The sequence below is a fragment of the Sarcophilus harrisii genome, chromosome 2 (genome assembly GCF_902635505.1).
Source record: "Sarcophilus harrisii chromosome 2, mSarHar1.11, whole genome shotgun sequence".
Taxonomy (NCBI): domain Eukaryota; kingdom Metazoa; phylum Chordata; class Mammalia; order Dasyuromorphia; family Dasyuridae; genus Sarcophilus; species Sarcophilus harrisii.
Window position 1 is genome coordinate 265,994,246 of NC_045427.1, and position 22,210 is coordinate 266,016,455.

The following is a 22,210-nucleotide window of genomic DNA, read 5'->3' on the forward strand; positions in this document are numbered from 1 at the left end:
GGTCCTGTACTCCTGCCGCTCCCTCTGGTCCTAGGGCCCTTCGGCCAACCGCTGTCCGAAACTTAGGCCGGTTCCTTCAAGAGGCAGTAGCTCCTGATTCCCGTCACGGAAACCGGAGTCTCCTCAGCTGCTACGGCCTCTCCCAACCCTTCCCCCCACCTCGCGGAATTGTGGCGGGAGGGGGAGGAGGGAGCCAAGGCGCCTGCGCGGAGAGGCCGCTCTCCATCCGGGTCTCTGTCCGTGCGGTGCAGCAGGTCGGTAGGCGGGAAATGGCGACTGGCTGAGGGAGCTGCTGTTGCTGCTGCTGCTACTGCTGCTGTTGCGGGGGAAGAGGGAGACACATCACACGGTGCGCAGCCGGGACCACCGCCGGAGTCCGAGGACACTTTTCTACCGTCACAGTCAGGTAATCCCCCTCCCCGGGAACGGCTGCCGCCGCCGCCCCCAACCTCTGCCCTCCGCCTCTTCCCGGGCCCTTCCTGCCGGGGTCTCCTCCCCCTCTCACCCGGGTCCTGCTGCGGCTCCGGAGCCTCCGTAGGCAGGCGCTTTAGTGCCTCGTGCCTCCGGTGTGTGGAGCCGCTTGCTTCTGGACTTTTCCCCCGGGCATCGGGTAGGAAAGCTTGATTCCCGCCAGCTGCAGTCCCCCGGGCTGCGGCCTGTGTTGTTGTTTGACGGGGAGAAATGTGTAATATGCGGGCCCCTTCACCTCTTGTAGCCCCAGCCTTGGTGGCTGCTCTAGGCCTTAGGGAAGTGAGGGTAAATATAAACAATTTTTCTGCTGTGCTCGACCCAAGTGTTGTAAGTGTGAGGATGTGTGTGTGTAGGTACATATAGGAGAGAGAAAAATGTGTGTGCGCGCGTGTGCGTGCGTGTATCCATTCCTCTTGTGGATCTTGCTTTAGGGGGCGTTGCTCTCAGCGGCATCTCAATTTTTATAAACATAACCCCAGGGGGTCAGAGGTGGGTTGGACCAATCGTTTTTCCAAGTCCTTTTACCTACTGAACCCATCATCCTCAGGTTGTCTTTTTTTCCGTTCCCGTCCTCCAAGAGACCAAATAGCCATTGGCCAGTATGCTAAGAAGTGAGGATAGGAAGGTAGTTTTTTAGACTGACACTGTGGTTTCATGCTTGGTGACATTTGCCTGCTTTTCGGCATTAAATATCAGGGTTAGGGTTCATCTCTGAGCCCATAAACAGACAAACATTCCTAAATAAGACCTCTCTCAGTTCTAGGAACATATAAATGTAGATGAAGTGACTAGGAAAACCCTTACTGTTAAAAACCTTCGTAAAAACTGCCGGGATGTTTTCAAAGGAAGTGTACTTAATAGTTGTGAAGCATAATTAGTCACCCCCAAGGCAGATACTTTCTGGGTCCCCACCCCACAAATTCTGCCCATCCTTGCATGTACAAATTAGTACTCTGAATAATGATAGGTTTATTGGTATAGTTTTCAATTTACCTGTAAGTTATATAATGTTATTCTCTCGTGTCTTTTCACTCACTCTTGCTTATTTTCTTCTTCTCCAGTTCCCTCTTTCCCCAAAAAAAGCCTTGCCAAATTTAAAAACTGGTTTGTAGTTGTACTATTATTACTACAAATAGCAAATTAAACTGCCTTTATTTGACATGTTCCTAAATATTGCAGCAGGGAGTATATGAACTTAATTCATAAAGACAAGTTACAAAGAATTTTATAACTGGTATTACTGAGTGGTTTGTGTCTTAGTCATAGTTTCTACTTTTATCCTTTTGTAGCAGTTTAAAAATCAAGATGTGTGATTTCTGTGCATGTGTTGGGTTTGGTTTGTTTTTGTTTTTATTACAGCCATTGAAATTAGTGACAAGATTCGAGTTTTTTATTTGTCAGATTACAGTCAGCTCTCATAAAGGAAAACATAAATGTTATCTGGTCCATCTATGAAACCTCACATTTACAGGAATGTTATTAAGAGATCGGAAGTGGAAAATCATTATCCCTATTATTTCATAGTTAAAGTTTGCCCAAGGTTACATGGTGAGTCATTGTCAGAACTTTAGGTGTATGTTGTGTTAGAATCATTTAGAAATAAAGTGAACCTCAATTTCCCCCTTTCCAAACATTGAGATTCTTGTGTTTATTCATAACTAGTATGGTTTTAAGTAGTGGAAGTATTTATGCCACTTGTTAAAATGTTTATTTAAAAAAAAGTTTAAATTAATTTTTAAAGTGAGTTATATTATCCTAGTGTGGAGATAGTATTCCATTTACTTTACTTTTGTACTTGGGTGATCCCATTAGGTAGTTTTCAAAGCATTCATATACTTAATTTCATTTTACATGTAGCTGAATGAACTTGTAGAATGATGCTCTTGAGAATTTCATAGTCATTGAGGTATTAAATTCTTCACATGGGAATCTTCTTTCAGTATTATTTCGAAGGATACATTATTTGGTTTCTATTGGACTACACAGAAATGCAAAGGGCTTGATTTGTTTTTTGCTGTACTTTGACAATTCTGTTCTTTGTAGGGACTTTTCTTCCAAAACTCTTGGGCATTTAATTTCAGATTAGGGTATCTTCATTCAGTAAGTGAAGAAATTGAACTTTCGATTGGTTGTCACTTTCCCAAGGTCATCTAGCCAATCTGTAACACAGCTGAAGACATTAGAATTGTCAAATTTCTGATTTCATGTTCATGACTTCCTCCTCCAGAGCAGTGCCAAAGAGATTGATGAAATATTTAAAAAACAAAAAAACCTGTATCTGTTCAAAAAAAGACTAGCTTAGTTATTAAATTAGGGAAATTTGTCTCATGTGTAATGAATGAAATTATGAAAAATATTTTTGAGATAATTAAAGTGATTTATGGTCCTTTGAGAAAAAACTATCTAGTTAAGATTAGGATTTTTTTTAACCATGGTTTACCCTTCTTGTCACGAGTTGAGAAATTTGAAAGTACACTTTACTATAGGTTTAAAAAGTTTTTCACCAAAAAGTGGTCTACACAAATTTTCTAGGAAAGTAGAAAATAGGGCTTGCCAGTTTTCTGCTGAGTTGTCTACTACATGCTTTGTAATTTGAGGATGAGAAGATAATAGGAAGTGCAAAAGCAGCTCTAGTTTGTCCTTTGCTTAACATTTACCATAAGAAAGTCTATAGGGAAAAAACAGGTATCAGTAACAATGGATATATGGTTGGATGGTTTAGATTAAATATAGTCAGTGCCAAACAAGTAGGCAAAGTGAGTAACCAGGAATGAAGTACAATTTTAGGAGCACCAAGCCCTAGAGTAGATGTAAAGGTGTTTGTTTTTTAATTTATTGGTCACAACTGTACTAAAGCATAGTCTCCAGGTAGTCCCCTTGTGCCTTATTGGCACACATTTGAACACAAGTTGTTAAATTAATTGATAGCTTAAATAACAGGGGCTCTAAGGCACTTGGACTGAAGAGAAAAGGGTAAGTTTTTAAAAGTAGGGAAAGGGCTATAAAGTTTTACTTCAGTGGGATGGCTCAAGATAGCTGGATGACAGCTAACTTGGTTTAAAAACTACGATAAAAGTTCTTCTAAAAATAAGCCATTTGACTTAGTATGGCTACTTGGCCTTAAAGCTTTTTATTACGTGTGTATATATATATATTTTTTTTTTTTGGTAGCCAAAAATTATACACTAAGCTGAAAAGGATCCTTTGTATTTTCCCATCTTCTTGATCATCTTATACACACCCATATTATTAATACAAAACAAAGGCAAATTTGTTTTCATTTTTTAAAGTTACTTTAAATTATTATATTAAAGATCCTATATTAAGGAGACTTTGAACATTAATATGTTAATATTTGAATTGTGGAATAGGAATAGAAACTGGTTATTTTAATATTCAAGATAGTAATCACAACCTAATCTTTAATTTTACATCTCTTTGGGCCGTAGACTATATACACTAGGCATCTTTCAGATTATATAGACTTTTGATATGTAGACATAAACCATTTAATCCATAAGAACCTGATAAGATTTTTTTCAATCTGTACCTGTTCTCAGTGGTATAGGGAAATCCCAGTGAGAAAACTTCAATGCAACATCTGTTTTGCAATTTATAGTGTTATATAGTAGTGTTGCCTAGGAGTATTAAAGGTGATATAGTCCCACAGCTTGACTATCCCACGGCGTTTCTCTAGGTATGAATCACTGCATTTTCATAGTTTTCTTTTAGTTTCATAGAAAACTAAGCAGGAGATATGTTTGTGTTTGTATGAAAAAAAAATTAAATGAAACAACAGTGTCCTTAATTCATTAAGTTGTAAATATGAGGTATATTCTCTGGTTATCCAAAATTCAGAAAATAAAAGTTTAAATTAGAGTTTTTATTTTGATGACAATAATTATGACTTCACTCACCTTAGGACTTGGATGAAGGAAATGGAAGTGTATATATATATGTATATAAGCCATTAATCCTTAGAGGAAATTTTTATCATTTCTCCATAATATCAATTATGATAAACTTCAGGGATGCATGTTTAGTGGACCATTTAAAAAATGTTAGCTGCTGAGGTTTTAAGTGAACTTAAAACACACTGAATTACCAGAGGTTACTTTTGAACATTTTTGATTTATTAGAAATTATTAAAGTGCATATCCACTAATAGATTCTATGGATATAGAAATGATTTTTTTTATCTTTTTGAACTAACTTACTCTAAATAGTCCAAGAACAAAACAGGACTGCTTTCCCACACTTGCACCCTCCTCTCCCCCCTACAGTCAAAAAGGTTAAGGCTGTTAAAGAAATCAGGATTTTAAATTTATTTTTGTTGATCTAGTTAAATCAATTTATTCTTGTAAAGCATTTTAGGATGTAAATAAGAATTTTTTTTTAAATCATTTTTCAAATAATTAAGTTTTTAAAATCAATTATCACAGGGCAGCTAGGTGGCACAATGGATAGAGCTCCAGCCCCAAGAGTTTCTGAGTTCAAATTTGATCTCAAGACACTTAACATTTCCTAGCTGTGTGACCCTAGAGCAAGTCACTTAATCCTAATTGCCTTAGGCAAAAAAAATTCAATTATCACCTGATCTTTTAATCATTTTCCTATATGCCTCACCTCTCCCAGTCCTTTTTAATAAAAGCAAAGAGGGTGAAACTTATGTAAAACTACCTACCAGATGAATCAAGTCTGGTGTAGTATGTTGTCTTCTACCTCTGCAAAGAAGAGAGGTAAATTGTCATATATCTTTTTTGCAAAATATTTATATTTTGAAAAAAATTTTGCTGCTCCTTGGCGAAAAAAAAATATTCATCAAACTATATAAGCTTGGGTTAATTAAGTAAAACATCAGTTTTTGGCAATAGTTGCTAACTTGCCCTTTTTACAAATCCATGATTATCCTAACGAATTGGAAAGTATTCATTTCCCAAGAACCTCATAACCTTTGTTAAATGAAATAAAATCTTCATTCAATTTTCTAAGCTAACTGCAGAATGAATCTGATATATAACAGATATGTACTATGTAAGCTTCTAAATAAAAAGTTACATCTGTCTCTGAATTATGAATATGATGCCTAAGTAGCTATGTATGTCAGTTACTTAAATCTTATTTCCACTCAGTTTTTTCATTATTTATTCTATCTCCGACAGTTTTATATAGCAGCAGGGTTGATTCTTTGCTTTGCTAGTAATGTGAGACATGAGAATACATGTGTGTATATGTCTGGTCTTTACTATTTGATATGAAACTGAATAGTAGAAAATTATTTCAACCATTTTGTTAACTTAGATAAGGACCTAAAACTTTAGAATAACTTTAAGAATTTTTTATCAGGAACTATTCATTATTGGTCAATGTCTGTTGCTTGTTTTCCTTCCTTTCATAGCTTGCTATTATAATCATAAGATCAAAACTTTAGACCTAAGAAGTCATCAGTCAAGTTCTCTCCTTTTCAAAGTTGGAATCTGACCTGGAGAAGTGGCTTGCTCAAAGACACAAAAGGCTGATGGGGGATTTGAACCTGGTTCCCCTCCAGTGATCTTTAATAGCATTCTATCATTATTAAATACACATTTTTTATAGAAAATTATAATTTTTAGGGCATCTTAATGCTCTGAAATGATGTTTGCACCTGTATATAATGGATCCTTAGCATGGTGCATTGTATATAGTAAGTACTTAATAAATGTTTGTCAATTGATTGAAGTTGAAAATTGTCTATGAATTTGTAAGGTTATTGAACCAGTAGTCACATTTTCCCTCTTGGTAAGATTAGCTGAAAACTACTTGCTTAGGAAAACACTTGTTTTTGTGAAAATTTTTGAAATTAAGTTCACCTTCACTCTTGTTAATTTATATATTGGCAATGGCTCTAAATTTTCAAATATATGTTCAAAAATCTTTACTTGGAGTTGTTATCTTGAATAGGAAGCCTATTATTAGTTTGTGAAAACAGGTGGCATGGTGTTAAAAAAAATTTTTACATAAGTTGTTTTTTTTTTTAAGTGCTCTAGTTACTACTAGTTCTTTTAAGTTTATTCTTGCTGAAATAATGTCCTTTGAATTGGCATATATTTTCTTGTACTTAGGCCGTTTTTTACATAACTTGTCATTTAGCAAGTGTGTTTAGGAATTATGATTGCAAAAGCACCAAATTATTAATAGTTATTTATTTTGAAGTTTTATGTGATAGTAAAACTATATGCAACTTATCTCTTGCAGCTAGAAAATTAACACTTCTTGGAATAAGAATTTTTGTTACCTTGATGCTTTCAGTAAGATTCTGCTGCTTTTCTGTCAATTCAGAAATATTTACTTAGCACTTCCTATGTGCCAGTATTATGCTAGGGATTGGGAAGTTTTTAAGATGCACACAGTCTATCAGAGAGACAACACTTATATTTATAAATAAATATGTAATAAAATTTAAGATGGTGATGGAAAATATTAAGGTGGGAGATCAGGAAAGGCTTCATGTAGGAGGTGATGCTTGAGCTGAACTTTGAAATGATGGGTTCTAAGAGGCAGATAAGTGAGAAGGTAGTACATTCAAAATCTATGTAAAATCATAGAATATAAAATGGAATGTTAGGGAAGAGGGGACAGCAAACAAGCCAGTTTGGCTGGACCACAGAATGAGTAATGTATAATAAGTCTGGAACTAGATGGTAAAGGGTTTCACTTAACAAAAGAATTTGTATTTGACCTTTGAGGTGACAGGAAATCATTGAATCATCTTGAATATGGAAGTCACAAAGATGCAATGTTTTAAGAATACCATTTTAGTAACTATGTGGAGAATGGTTTAGAGAAGGAAAGATTAGGTTCAAAGTACAATTAGAAGATTATTGCAGTAGCCTGAATGAGAGGCAATGCAGGGCTCAAAGTAGGGTAGTAGTTGGATGTTGATGCAAGAGTTGTTGTGGATTTAACAAGACTTGGCTAGTGGTTTCATGTGGAGGGGTATGATGAGTGAAAAAGTGAGAATGACTTCAAGATTGGGAATTTTGGCAACTGGAAAGATGAGAGTATCCTGGACAAAAAAAGGAAATTCAGAAGGTGGGTTGGGTTGTCTGTGATTGGAGAGAATGGGTTGTATTTGAGATGCATGGAATATCCAGTTGAAAAGATTTCATAAATTGTTTGTTGTTAGTAACATACTGGAGAGGAAGGACATGGTACTACGACAGGGTAAATTACTTTTTTTTTTTTAATTTAATTTAATTTAATTTTATAGCCTTTTATTTATAGGTTATATGTATGGGTAACTTTACAGCATTAACAATTGCCAAACCTCTTATTCCAATTTTTCACCTCTTACCCTCCCACCCCCTCTCCCAGATGGCAGGATGACCAGTAGATGTTAAATATATTTAAATATAAATTAGATACACAATAAGTATACATGACCAAACCGTTATTTTGCTGTACAAAAAGAATCAGACTCTGAAATATTGTAGTTAGCTTGTAAAGGAAATCAAAAATGCAGGTGGCCATAAATATGGGGATTGGGAATTCAATGTAATGGTTTTTAGTCATCTCCCAGAGTTCTTTCTCTGGGCGTAGCTGGTTCAGTTCATTACTGCTCCATTGGAAATGATTTGGTTGATCTCATTGCTGAGGATGGCCAGGTCCATCAGAACTGGTCATCATATAGTATTGTTGTTGAAGTATATAATGATCTCCTGGTGACAGGGTAAATTACTGTGACTAAATGTACTAGCTAGGGCATTTTTATCATATAGGTAACATTGATTAATGCCAGATTTTTTATTATTGTTTTCAAAAAGCTCTTTGGTCATGAGTAAGCCAGCAGCCAACACATTATGAGCTGAGTTGAACTCATACAAATTGTGAGTAAATAAAAATATCTCATTTAAGGAAAAATCATATTTTAAATCTGGAAAGAAACTTGTAAGACAATCTATTCCAGTGCTCTCCAAATTAGAGACGGAAAACCTAAGGCACAGCAGAAAGGAAAGATTCAGACATTTCTATAAAATGTGAAGTTATTTGCTTTTTTTTTTTTTTTTTAATTTCAAAGCAAACAATTCTTGACAAGTGTTTCTGATTATATTTAGTTTTTAACCCTAAAATGCTATACCATGGTATTTTGCAAATGTTTCTTCTTGCTATTGTTTACCATGTAGAAAAACATTTCAAAATAATTAAGGATTATTATATAATAATTATTTAGAAGAAGATAGATAGCCTGCTAATGGAATTGATGACTAGTACATTACATAATACAGCCTGTTTCTACCTTACATGATTTTTAAGTTATAAAGGAGGATGAAAGAAGCCTCTTCCCTCTTCATTTGACTGAGAGAAGTAGTGGGTAGGTCAAAGTAGTAGCCTATGGTATAGACAACAACTAGAGCTGCTTGGGCTTAGTATGGATTGTTCAGTGTAGAAAAAAAATTTTTTTAAGGCAGTTCTATGAAATAAATGCCAGTTCTGCTTTAGAAATTGTCAACCATTTAAAGTAATTATCTCCTTTTACTTACAAATTATATTTTAAATTTCTATTTGACAGAATGTCATACTTTTTTTTGTAAGTCCTTCACAATACCTTGTTTCTCCCCAAGTAAGATACTCAATAAATGACTTAATTGTGAACATGATCAATCTTTTCATTGATGTTTTTAAAGCAGTTTGCTTGTTGATGGAGGCATATCATGAATTGGTCTACCTTGTTTTCCTTCTATAGCTATCTTGATTTTTATCTTGTATCTACTTTCTTATGTGTGATAATCTTAAAGTACTATTGCACTATCAAGAAAGTAAGGAGCACACTAGGTTGTTCCTGAGCCATCTTTGAGGGACAACATGGTGCAGTGTCAAAGATGCTGGTTTTGGAGTCTAAGGATTTTGGTTTGAATTCCTATTCACTTTAATACCTTTAAGATGATGGGCAAATCACTTGGCATCTCTGGTTTTTAGTTTCCTCTGTAATATAAGGTGGTTGGATGGCCTGCTAGTTCTAAACACAGGTTTCTGTGATTGAAGGTGATTTGTTTTTTAATTTTTATTTTTTTGCTCTTATTTTTTGATGCAGCATCCGGATTATTGTATATAGCAAAATATATGTAGTTTATGGTTGTTTCTTAACTGTAATCATAGTATGTGTTTATATAAGACAAACTGCAGCCATTGTTCTTCATTTCATTCACAATCTGGATATAGGATTGCTGAATGAGAAAAGAAAACTTAAAAGTTTAAAGAAATCTTATAGTATTTTGTTATAGTTATGGCTTACTTTGCCAAATTTTCCATTTTTTTTTCATCAGTCAGTTTAGGGATCTATGTTAGTAGAATAAAGTAACAATGAGTACCCAATTTGCAGTGCTTAGCCCTCTTCCTATTTATCCAAGAATTCAGTAAACATTTCAGTTCAATCTACATACATTAGAAGTACTCTGCTTTGGTCAGATGCTATCTAGAGTATTATTTTCAATACTAAGCATTATATTTTAAGGAAGACATTGATAAATTCATGCAGAGATAAAATATAGGCTACTGGGGATAATTGAAGAAATGATTGAAATTAGCCCAAATAAAGGACTATACAAAGGATGACCTATCTCGGTAAGTATTTGAAGGACCACTTTATAGAAGAGGCTTTGGACCTGTTTTGTTTGGCTTTACAAGATAAAACTAGGAGTAATAGGAAGTTGGAGATATTGAAGTTTGATAAAAAGAAAAACTTCTTAACAGTTGGAACTATTTAAAAATGGAATGGCCTGTTTGAGAAGTAAATGAGAATTCCCCATCATTGGAGGGACTTTAAGAGTTAAGCAAGCCTAAGCCACATATTGTAAATGGGATTCCTGTTTCAGTATCATTTGGACTAGATGATTTCTAAGGTCTTTTCCAATTCAGAAATAATGTATATTTTTGTAAGACTCCTCTGAGCTCTGCTGTTTTGGGGAAAAGTAACTTAAATTTGGAAACCTGACTCTGGCTCTCTGTGTTGTAACAGCCTTTCCCTCGGCTCTCTTTTATCTTTTACATAGTTGTCAAAATAATTTTGCTAATGTGCTAGTCTCTAATGCCCTTGCTAACTTACCTTCAGTGGTTCATTATGACTAACCCACAGAATAAAATAGAAATTCATTAAACTGGCCTTTAAAAGGACTTTTGCAGGCCCTACTGGATTTTACTTTATAAGCTTTAGTTCATTCTCCTTTTTAGGCATAGTTATCTTCAGTCACACTTAACTGTTAGCCATTCTCCTTTCTAATTTTCTATTATATCTCTCATCATTCCTCTACAGCTTCCCCATGTCTAGGATACTTTTTCCCCCATTAGAGTGTAAGCTTCTTTGAGACCAGGCATTGTTTTTCTTGACACACCATATAGTATCTCATATGTTAGAGGTCTTTAATAAAAATGTGCTGAATTAAAATTTTATTTACCTGTGGTATTGGAATTGACAATTATTTAAATTTTCCAGAAAAGAGAAAATAAGTGCAACTACTTATTTCTCTTTAAATGGTTGAGCATTTACCAAATAATTATATAGTTTAGTGTGAATGTATAAGAGTTTTCCTTGGGACATTTGCAGATTCTATTTTGTCCAAGAAAGGGAATAAACTAGATAAAATGTTTTAAAAGTTTTTGCGAAAATATTAAGCTGGAATTCAGTTTCCCAAAGTTGGGCAGATTAACAACTGCAATAATAAAAAATCAATAATTATTTTTACAAAGAGCTTTTCATAATATACTCAGCTGAATATTGTTCCAGAGCTTTAAGTTGATCAGGAAAACTTGGGGGGGTGTGGGGTGTGTCTGTCTGTGTCTGTGTGTCTGGGGTTTTTTTTATTAAAACTTTTTATTTTCAAAACATATGCATGGACAATTTTCAATATTCACTCTGCAAAACCTTGTGTTACAAATTTTTTACTCCCTTCCCTCCACCCCTTTCTCTAGATGGCAAGTAAGCTAATATATGGAAAACTTTTTTTTTTTTTTAAACTAAGTTTACCGAAAATGTCAGTATTGAAAAGTGCCATGGAGTCTCATGCTCAAAAATGAGGACAAAAATAATATGGGATTCTAAATTTAAATAAATTTAAATGCATTTGGATAAGGCCATTGAAAGTTTGTTTAAATTTCGAATTGTAGCACATTCTTTATAATTCCTTTGATTTTTAAGAGCAGTTTTTGTTAATTTAATTGATTTCTTGAAGATGTTAATAGTAGATGCTTGATTTACCAGTTTTCAGGAATAAGTAGTAAATATATAGTCAATAGAGAGGGTTCCAATTGGAGAACTTTGTCATATCATAGGTTATGTCTACCATATTGAATCTTTTTTACTCAACTGACCTCTTCATTTTTCATTTTGCATTTTTTAAAATGCAGTTTTTGTGATGAACTTGACACTTTTTAATGAGGTGATTCAAGGCAATTCCAATATACTTGTAATGGAAAGTGCCATCCACAGCCAGAGGGAGACATGAAGACTGAATGTGGATCAAAGCATAGTATTTTCACCTTTTTGTTTGCTTTTTTCCCCCTTTTGATCTGATTGTGTGTGCACGCGTGCGCGCACAATGATGAATATGGAAATTTAGAAGACTTGCACATGTTTAACCTATATCTCATTGCTTGCTGTTTGGGTGAAGGGAAGGGAGAAAAATTTGGAACACAAGGTTTTGCAAAGATTAATGTTGAAAACTGTCTTTGCATATATTTGGAAAAATATGATGCTATTAAAAATAAAATTCAGTTTTATTTCCAGTTCCAAATTCTTTTTTTCCTTTTTGCCCATTCCTCACCTATAGAGAAGTTAAGTGATTCAAAACTCATTGCAATGGAAGAATTTATATTATTTGGAAGAATTTTTAATAGGTTATGATTGTTTCCAAGTTTTTAAAATATGGAAATATGAGTTTTTATAAGTGACATATTTACCAGGATTTAGCATCCAGAAAAGAGTGTGGTGATAGTAAAAGGCTTGCTCAGGGGTAGGGTCAGAGTACTGGAAAAGAGAGTGATCAAAAGTGACAAATGTTACAGAGAAGTAAGACTGATAACAGGCCTTTAAATTTTTTCTGATTTACATCTAAGTTATTTTGGGGAGGAAGTTCAGAATTATGGCTATAAAGTGACTAAAATGTATGTACTCTGACTCATATTTAAGAAGAAAGCCTTCACATATAACAATTTTTAAAGCAGCCTTTTTTTGTAGTAATGAATTGAAAATCACATAGATGCTCAACTAGGAGACTGCAAAATGAATTGTGATAAATGAATATAATAGAATATGATGACTACAGAGAAGCATGGAAAGACTTAAACTCACTGGTTGCAGTCAAGTTAAGCTGAGCCAAGAAAATGATGTTCAGTGACTAAAACATTGCCAATCAAAGGAAAAACCACTTCAGAATTAAAACTGCATGTTGTAAAATTACAAAGAACAAACATGACTCCAAAGAAAAGTTGTGAGAAGTCATCTCTCACGTCTTTGCAAAAGTGGAAGGTGGTCTACAAGTGTGAAACATTGCTTGTATCTTCAGATTTTTTCAGTATGTTAATCACTTTTCCTGACTCTCTTCCCTCCCCATCTCCCCCCTTTCAATATATTCTCTATTGTATGCCATGGCTCTCTGAATTGGAAAGGGCAGGGAAACATTTAGGAGATGAAAATAAAAGGTATCAATAAAAAAAGATTATTGGTAACTTTAAAGGAAGCAGTTTCAGTTGAGTGGATGAGTCAAGGATGATGATATTTAGAATCTGGGAGATAGGAAAGATAGTGGTACACCTGAAAGACTTAGAGGAGTTGGAAAGACAGTGGATTTGGAGAGCAGAAGATAATGTAATGTGATCTGCAATATTAATCACAACCCATCCACGCGTTGTCTGTTACATCTTGGCTCACCTGAAAGGAAAAGCATGGGGTGGGGCTATATAAGCCTGGCTCTGGGATTGTGGGCTCTACAGTGGGGGGAGAGAAAGGGATGAGATCTCCAGCTGAATTTCTTAGTGTGAAGTTAGGATGTAACCCATTTACCTACCCTTAGATTATTTTTCTCTTGTCATGCTGCACTCATGGATGCAGGTATGAGTTAGGGTGCATGATCTCTACTTTGGAAACCACTAGTGGGTCCAAGTAGTTTCTTAAGAATATTTTTATCTTTGAACAGAACTTCAAGACCAGGAATATCCATAAAGATGAAATCACAGGGTTAGTGTACTAAGCCCTCAATCCCAGATTCCCCCCAAAAAAGGCTTACATTAAATATTTATTTAAATGTGGTTGGTAGAAGGTAAAAGAAAATGTAAACCTTGTCAGAAAAAGAGAAGCTCCTTTGCACAGGTGATTTTTCATTTCTCTTTTCATTTTCAAGATTTCATCTCTTCTGCACTTGTTTTAGAGTTGCTAGTTTTTAATTTTATGTCATATACTTATAAATTGCATGGATCCTTTTGTTCCCTCTTTTTAACATAAATTTAATTTTTTTTTCCCTGACGATTGTTTTGTCTAAATTTGTGTTATTTCATTATTGTGATAAGCTTGACATCATTATTGATCATGTGGTTTTTTTCTTTCATTCAGGATGCTATTACTCAGGCTTCATATAGGTTTTCATGTTTTGTTGATAACTATTACTATTTTTGTTGCTTTATGATTTGTAAAGGATGTTTATTTCTTCCACTTTTTTGCATGTTTCTTTTATACCTAGAACTTGATATGTTTTTATAAAGGTTTTGTTTTATAAAGGGATATATACTAAGAAGGCTACATATTCTTTAATATTTCTATTATGAAGTGGCCATTGTTTAGTCAAATTTAGTTTTTCTAATGATTTGTCCAGCTCTATATTTTCCTTTATGTTCTGTTGGTTTAATGTAGCTCCAGGAAAGGAATATTAAAGTCTTTTATTACCATGTGCTAGGCATTGTGCTAATTATGGGGATGCAAAGAGAAAATTGAAATGGTCCCTTCAAGTATTTTATATTGTAAAGGGAAAGAAATCCTGTGCTCGTGTGTATGTGCAGAATATATACAAAATAAACACAATTTAGTTTTAGGAGAGAGAGAGCTCTTGTTGCTGAAGTGATTGGGGAAGGCTTTATGTAGAATGTGGCCCTTGATGTGAATTTTTTTAGAGAAGCTAAGGATTCTTAAGAAGCAAAGATAAGGAGGAATAGAATAGCATTACATATCCTAGGTATTGGGCAGGATCAGCAGAAGACCTAAAAAAGCACTTAATCTCTTCAGTCCCTTAGAGCTGAGCTCTCCCTAATATTTGATGCATCTGGCTGTGGAATTATAAAAGGCAGTCTTTATTAGTTGCCATCAGGTTTTTTTTCTCCTTGAGTTTCCTGATCAGTTCCTGATTGTTGAAGGGGAGGGTTTTTAAAAAAAAATAAATGTTTTCTTTTTTAAACTGAATGCTTTTTAATCTTTGTATCCTAAAGTTGGATTTTAATTAGATTTTATGTCTCATAAATTCATTACATTTTTAAGCCTTTGAATCTCCTTTAGGTTTGGCCCTTGCCCACGATACCTTAGCACTCCACTGAAGATGGAGTGTTGTGCATGAGAAAAATCAAATGAGAATGGTTGTTTGAAACACAGTGTGAATAGAGGGACATGATATACAAGAAGACTAAAAAGGAATGCAGGGACCAGGTTGTAAAGAACTTTAAATGCCAAATAGGGTTATATCTGATTGTGTTTGAGCCACTGGAGTAGAGGAGTGATATGGTAAGGCTTATGCTTGAGTAAAATTTCTTTGGAAGCTCTGTGGAAGATGGATTGGAGAGAGGAGAAACTTGAGGCAGGAAAACCAAATAGAAAGCTATTGGGGTAGTCCAGGTGATAGATGATGAAATCCTGAATGGTGGTAGTGATTATGTGAGTTGAGTAAAGAGAAGATGAAAGATATGTGAGAGATAATGTCAGGGGGATAGAGATAACATGTGGAATGAGTAATTGAAGATGACTGAGGTTGCCAACATAGGTGAGAGGAAGAATGATGGAATCCTCTACAGTAATAAGACATCAACAAACCCATTCCAAAGAATGGGGGGAAAGGAATGAATAGGAAACTGGATCTCATTACATTTGGTTTGTCAATCATTCAACAACCATTTTTATTAAGTACCTTCTATGTGCTAAGACTGGAGAAACAAAAAAAGACAAAATAGTCTTAGCTCTCGAGCTCATGGTCTAATGAGGAAGTCTGTATGAAAACAACTATTTATAAGGTATCTATCTACAGGGTAAATGTAATCTCGGGAAGGTAATGATAAGAGGACAATTAAATAATCAGAGGGAAAAGTTTCTTGTAAAAGATAGAATTTGGAGTGAATTTTGAAGGAGAAGGAAACCAGCAAGTGGAAGTGATACATTTCATCCTGGAGGTAATGGAGCCACTAGAGTTTGTTGAGAGGTGGTTTGAGGGCAGGGTTAAGTCCCTACATGTGACTACCAAGTCACTTTGGTAGTTGAATGGAAGATAAATTGTAGTGGGGATAGAATTGGGGCAGGCAGGCCAACTAGCAGATTATTGCAGCAGTTCAGGCAAGAAGATTTGAGGCACTAGGGCAGGGTAGTTGTACCATTAGTGAAGGGGGAGTTTATTTAGGGGATGTTACAAAAATAATATCAGCAGGTTTTGGCAACAGATTGGATATGGGGGTGAGAGAGAAAGGAGTCAAAGATAACACCTAGATTTTGAGTCTGGAGGAATGGGAGGATACTGTTGATATGTTTCATAAGGAACTTTGGAGGAGTTAGGGGGGAAGATAAAAGTCCAGTTGTGGACATGAATTAAGATGTCTATTGGATATCCAATTCAAGATACCTATAGGCACTTGGATCTAGGCGAATTGGAGAGAGTTTATGGCTAGATAAAGAGTATTATCCAAGTAGAGGTGAAAATTGAATCCATAGGAGCTGGTGAAAGATCACAAAGCAAAACAGTGTAGAAGGAGAAGAGAACAGACCCTTGAGTTACCCTTACAATTAGTAGGGATAATCTGGATGACCACCAAATCTTGCAATGAAGGCTGAGAAGTAGTAGTCAGATAGGTAAAATTAGAATCCGGAAAGAGCTGTGTCATGAAAACTAAGTAAGAATTGGAGGAAGAGAGTGATTGACAATGTCAAAGACTATAGAGAAGTTAAGAAGGATGAAGCTTGAGAAAAAGACCTTTGGATTTAGCTAAAAATCATCATTAATGTTGGAAAGAAAAGTGTTGTTTCAATGATGAGGCCAGAAGCCAAAAAATGAGAAGAGAGAAAGAAGAGATATTAATTTTAGAGGGAGGAAGGCAGTTCAAGGGAAAGTTTTTTTGAGAATTAGGGAAACATGTTTATATTCAGCAGGGAAATAGCCAATAGGCAAAGACAAGGAGAGATTAGAAATTAGTGAGTGGGAATCATGGATGAAGTAGTATGTTGAAGACAGAATGAAATCAGATCATGCCTCCATGTTGCCTGGGTAGGGAGGAAGGGACTCTTCTTCATGTAGAAGTTATGTGTTTGTTTGTTGTAGCTATTTATTTATTTTTTTTTTTTAGCAGTCACTTGAACAGTTATAAAACTTGTCTTGATTGTTCTCTGAATCTTGTAATCTTTTCTACACATTTTCTTTAAATGCTTCATTGATATCACTATTGATACTCTTCCCTTTCTTGCATTTTTCCTTTCCCTTTCTAGTTAAAACCACCTCTCCTTGATAGAGGAAAAATAGCTATTATTAATATTTTTGTACCGATATATCATTTCCCTTTTTCTTTTCTTTTCCTCTCATTTAATAGTGATATTCCTGGATCTAAATATTTGCACAATTTGGTGACTTCTTATGAGTAGTTCCAAATTCCTTTCTAGAATGATTGGAATACAGATCCACTCAATAGTAAATTATTTTGTCCTTCCACAGCTCCTTCAACAGTTATCATTTTCCTTTTAGTGTCATGTTCATTTGAAAATTTTCTTTTTTATCCTTTGACTATTTAGAAGAATGATAGCATTTTTCTTGTATATTTGTATTAATTTCTCATGGAGTTAGGATATGAGACCTTTCTGAGAGAAATTTGCTGTTTTTCAAGTTTAACTATTTCATAGTTTAAAAAATACCTACCTGGAACAACAAAAGGTCAAGAATAACTAAATCCAATTGCATTGTCTATATTTGTACAGAAACTTAAACCATTTTTTGCTGTCAAAGTTGTCTATTTTATCTTCTGTGCCCCTTGTCCTTTGTTCAAGAATTCTTCTAACTATAGTTATGAAAGGTTATCTCCTTCTCTCCTTCTCTAATTTTTTTTGTTATATTACAACCTTTAATATCTACATCATATATTTCTTTGAAACTTTATTGTACTAGACAGTGTGAGGTGTTGGTCCAAATCTAACCTTTAATATCTACATCATATATTTCTTTGAAACTTTACTAGACAGTGTGAGGTGTTGGTCCAAATCTAATTTTTTTTTTTTCAAGATTGCTTTCTACTTTTTCCAACAGTAATTGTTTATTAGAGTGATCATCTTTGGCTTTATCAAATTTGATTGCTTTTGAGTCTTGTGAACTTAATCTGGAAAACTTTTAATTTTTCTAATGATTCTTGCTTTGTAGTATAATTTTCATTCTAATGTTTCTCCAGTGTCCATCCTTCTTATTTTCTTTCATTGTCTCCCTTCAGTTCCTTGACCATGTATTTCTCTGGTTAAATTTATCTAATTTCCTAAAGTAACCCTTTGTTTTACTTTGATAGTTTGGCACTAAATACATAAATTAGTATTATTGCCATTTTTATTATATTGGTACAAGTTTAAAATGAGCTCATAATTCCAGTTATTTAAGGCTACATGGGCAAATACACCCTTCTTTGACTAGTTAAGATGAAAGTGGAATTGTCATCCGCACTCTCCCATTCTTTCTTGTTTATATAGATGTTTACTTTGTGTCATGATTATATGGGATAATTATCCCTAACTTTTCTTTCCCTTCCTTCCCAGTATATGCCTCTTCCCTTTTTGTTGGTGGTTTTTCTTGGGGGCCAGCCTTAGTCTTAGTTGAAATAAATAATTATTTCGAAATCTCAGCCAGCTGGTAAAATGCAAACGTTTATTTCTCCTTACAAATTCATCCGGTTAGTTGAGGCCTATCTCTCTGCCTGGCTCCAAGAGATCTTGCAGCTTTGTCCTTGGCTCCTGCCTCTGTTTTCTTCAGCCTCCAGCCAGCTCCAACTCGTGGCTTCTCAATCTCTGTGGCGAGTAGTCTTTTCTTCCAGAGTGTTCTGTCTCAGAGCCCTGTTGATGTTCTGGAGAAAATTCCTTCTAGCTCTAAGACCTTCCTTCATTTATGTGATCTCCCAAAGGTTAACTCCACCTTCTAGAGAGAGAGGGATTCTGGGTTATCTCCCAGAGTGCTCTCTGGTCCTAAGGAAGGTGTGAATTCAGATCTCTTTCTAGACCCTGAATCTCTCATCAAACTGTGAACTCCATTAAGTACTTATGATGCTCTCTACAAGCATTGTTCAATCAATTCCACTTAGTACCTAGTTTCAAGTTCTGGCCCAAAATAATTCTAAGATTAAATTAACTCCAATGTCTTAACACTTTGTAAAGAAATGTCTTAACACTTTAGTAAAGATTCCAACACCTTTTTTTTCTTTTCTTTTTTTTTTTTTTTTTTTTTTTTTTTTTTTTTTTCATTCTTAAGATCATCAGACAGGACATATGGTCATCTCCCCGTATTTGTATGTAAACAGTTCATCCTTGTTTAGCCCCCTGTTATTGTTCTTCTTTACCTTTTTAGTTTACATGTTTGTTTTTTTTATGGTTTTTCTTCTTTGTTTGAATTTAAAAGTTTCTCTCTAGCTTTGATCTTTTCATTAGGAATGCTTGGAATACTTCTTTTTCATCTGAGGTCTCTTCCCCCCAGTCTCCCTGAGTTTATACTCAGTTTGTTTGGTAAGTTATTCTAGACTTTGTATGTATCCTTTGCTTTCTGGAATATTGTATTCCAAATTCTGTCCTTTTTCATAAAGGTATCTGCAAAATTATGTGTGATCCTGGCTTCTTAAATTTTTTTTCTATTTGCTTATGAGATATATGTATATATTTATTTATATTTATGAATATATGTATATATTTTTGGCCCTACTCTGGATTTTGGCTATGAAGTCCTTGAGACTTTTCATTTTGGGAATTCACTTTCCACTTTGGCCTCTAGTTCTAAGAGATCCTAGAGTGTTTTAACTTTTCTTGAAATATTATGTCTTATCTTTCCAACAAGAGATGATTAAGACCAATTCCAACGATTTTGTGATGAAGAAAGCCATCTACACCCAGAGAGAGAACTGTAGGAATTGAGTATGGATCACAACATAACATTTTCACTCTTTTTGTTGCTGTTCGCTTGCATTTTGTTTTCTTTCTCATTTTTTTTTTCCTTTTTGATCTGATTTTTCTTGTGTGGCAAAATAATTGTATACATATGTTAACTATATTGGATTTAACGTATATTTTAACATGTTTAACCTATATTGGATTACTTGCCATTTAGGGAAGGGGGGTGGTGGGAAGAAAGGGAAAATTTGGAACACAAGGTTTTGTAAGCATCAAAGTTGACAATTATTTATGCATATGTTTTGAAAGTAAAACACTGTAATAAAAAATAATTTTATAAGAAATAAAAATTAAAGAAATATGTCTAGGCTCTTGGTATTCTAGGCTCTAGGTCATGGTATTCAAATTGTCCAGTGATTTAAAAAAATTTTTTTCTAGGTCATTGTTTTTGCTGTGAGATACTTATATTCTGTTTTTTTTTTTTCCTTTTGACTTTGTTTTAATATTTCTTGTTATCTTAAGGAGTCTTTGACTTCTATTTGAGCCATTATAATTCTTAGGCAGTTTGTTTTAACTCGTTTAAAATCTAGTAATTCTAGTTGTGCTAAAGTATTTTTATTTGAGACTTTGTTGATGTTTTGGAGTCATTGTCTTCTAGGTTTGTATTTTGTACTACTATATCTTTTTTTTTTTTTTTTTTTAATTTAATAGCCTTTTATTTACAGGATATACATGGGTAACTTTACAGCATTAACCATTGCCAAACCTCTTGTTCCAATTTTTCACCTCTTACCCCCCCCCACCCCCTCCCCTAGATGGCAGGATGACCAGTAGATGTTAAATATATTAAAATATAACTTAGATACACAATAAGTATACATGACCAAAACATTATTTTGCTACTACTATATCTTTATGCTGGAATTCTTTGCTCATTTTTCTGACGAGGGAGCCCCGAAACTCTCTGAAAATTCCTTTAAGGAGAAAATCTCGTTGAATCTTGCCTTTGTAAAGACCCCATCTGAGGGAAACAAGATAAACAGCTTCATTCTGTTATTTAGGTGGGGCTGATTGAGTCTGGAGCTGGAGAATTCCAACCCTATTGAATTGAAAAGAGACCCATTCAATTCTATTCAATTCAACTCAAGGGGGCTGTATCCAGCCCCATCAAGAACTGCCCCTAGCTTGTAGATAAAAAGAGCCAACTTGGGTCAATGCAGAGGACTTAATAAGCCATGCTAAGGAATCATTCTCTCTTTCTGGCATAGCAGCAAACCTCTGCCCACCGAAATGATATTCTCTTAGGCATTACCCTCTCTTTATCCTCACCTACTTCTCTGTCGGGATTTCTGTATTAGAAACTTTACTTCTGTCAGACCTTGCCACTACGGAATTCAGTCTTTCTGTTCATGCATAGCAAAGGCTGACTTCCCATTGCCAATAATAAACTTCTTTTTATCAGTCTAACTTTTCGGATTTGTACATTCCTTTTAGAAGGACCTCTGTGCCACCAGAAGGAGATTCCCACAACTCCCTACCTTGTGCCAAATCCCAAGGGTATTTAGGGGAGCCAAACTTCTTCATTTGGTTCCCTGAACCTGCCACTGATCATCGGGAACTCTACTCAACATTTTGGTTCCCTGAATCTAATCTTATCACCTCCAGTCTTTTTTTTTTTTTTTTTTTCCTGACTTTGGACTTGATATTAAGGCTGAGCTCTGCTGCAATTCGGAAAAGTGGGTCTGTTACTTGTCCTGTTGCTGCTCTCTTAGGGTATTGAGTATTGTGTTATTTCAGAATCTCATGAACAGATTGAGGACCTGCAAACATTCAGTACACCCTCCCTCTTTCCCCCCACTCAGTCAGTGTTCTGATCCAGGGGAATATCTGATTGCTTTCTCTCCGATTTAAGCTCTTCAAAATTCCTCACCTAGTTTTGGGTCTGAGCAACATTATATTGCTGTTGGACTCATTAGTCCCATTAGCTAGTTGGGAAGTTATGTTGATTCAGTGACAGATTTGTAGACTCTTGACTCTCCTTTAATTTGGGATTTCTGCCCAGTTATTCTCTTGCATATTAGGTTGTATACTGTAATTGAATTTCTCCCTCTGCTCCTGGGGTGTGAGTCCTATCTCTGCTATTTGCTTGTGAACTTCCTCCTTTCTCAATGTGCTGTGCACACGGCCCCTCTCAGTCCTCCCTGGATTTGTGACTTGGAACTTGTTAGTGTGTAGTAAAGCTGCCAGTTGACATTTGTCATTTTCTTGTGTCTGGGATTTCTTCTCTGTAGGTTCATAGCCTCTCACCTCAGCTGTTGAGTGCTTTTAGGGTAATCTGGTCTGACAGCATACTAATTTTCTTTTCCCTACTTTTATTTGTCCAAAACTTTGCAGAGTTTGGCATATAAT

General features: G+C 35.0%; 1 protein-coding gene across 4 annotated transcripts in view; it reads left to right on the top strand.

Moving 5' to 3' along the window:
- Positions 1-227: 227 nt before the first annotated feature.
- The window catches only part of CTDSPL2 (CTD small phosphatase like 2), a 101,114-nt gene continuing 79,131 nt past the window's right edge, over positions 228-22,210 (top strand). For 2 of the 4 annotated variants that reach the window (XM_031952214.1, XM_031952218.1), the window contains exon 1: positions 284-406. The gene's annotated coding sequence lies outside the window, so the exon portion shown is untranslated. The other 2 variants (XM_031952217.1, XM_031952216.1) reach the window with 2 other exon arrangements.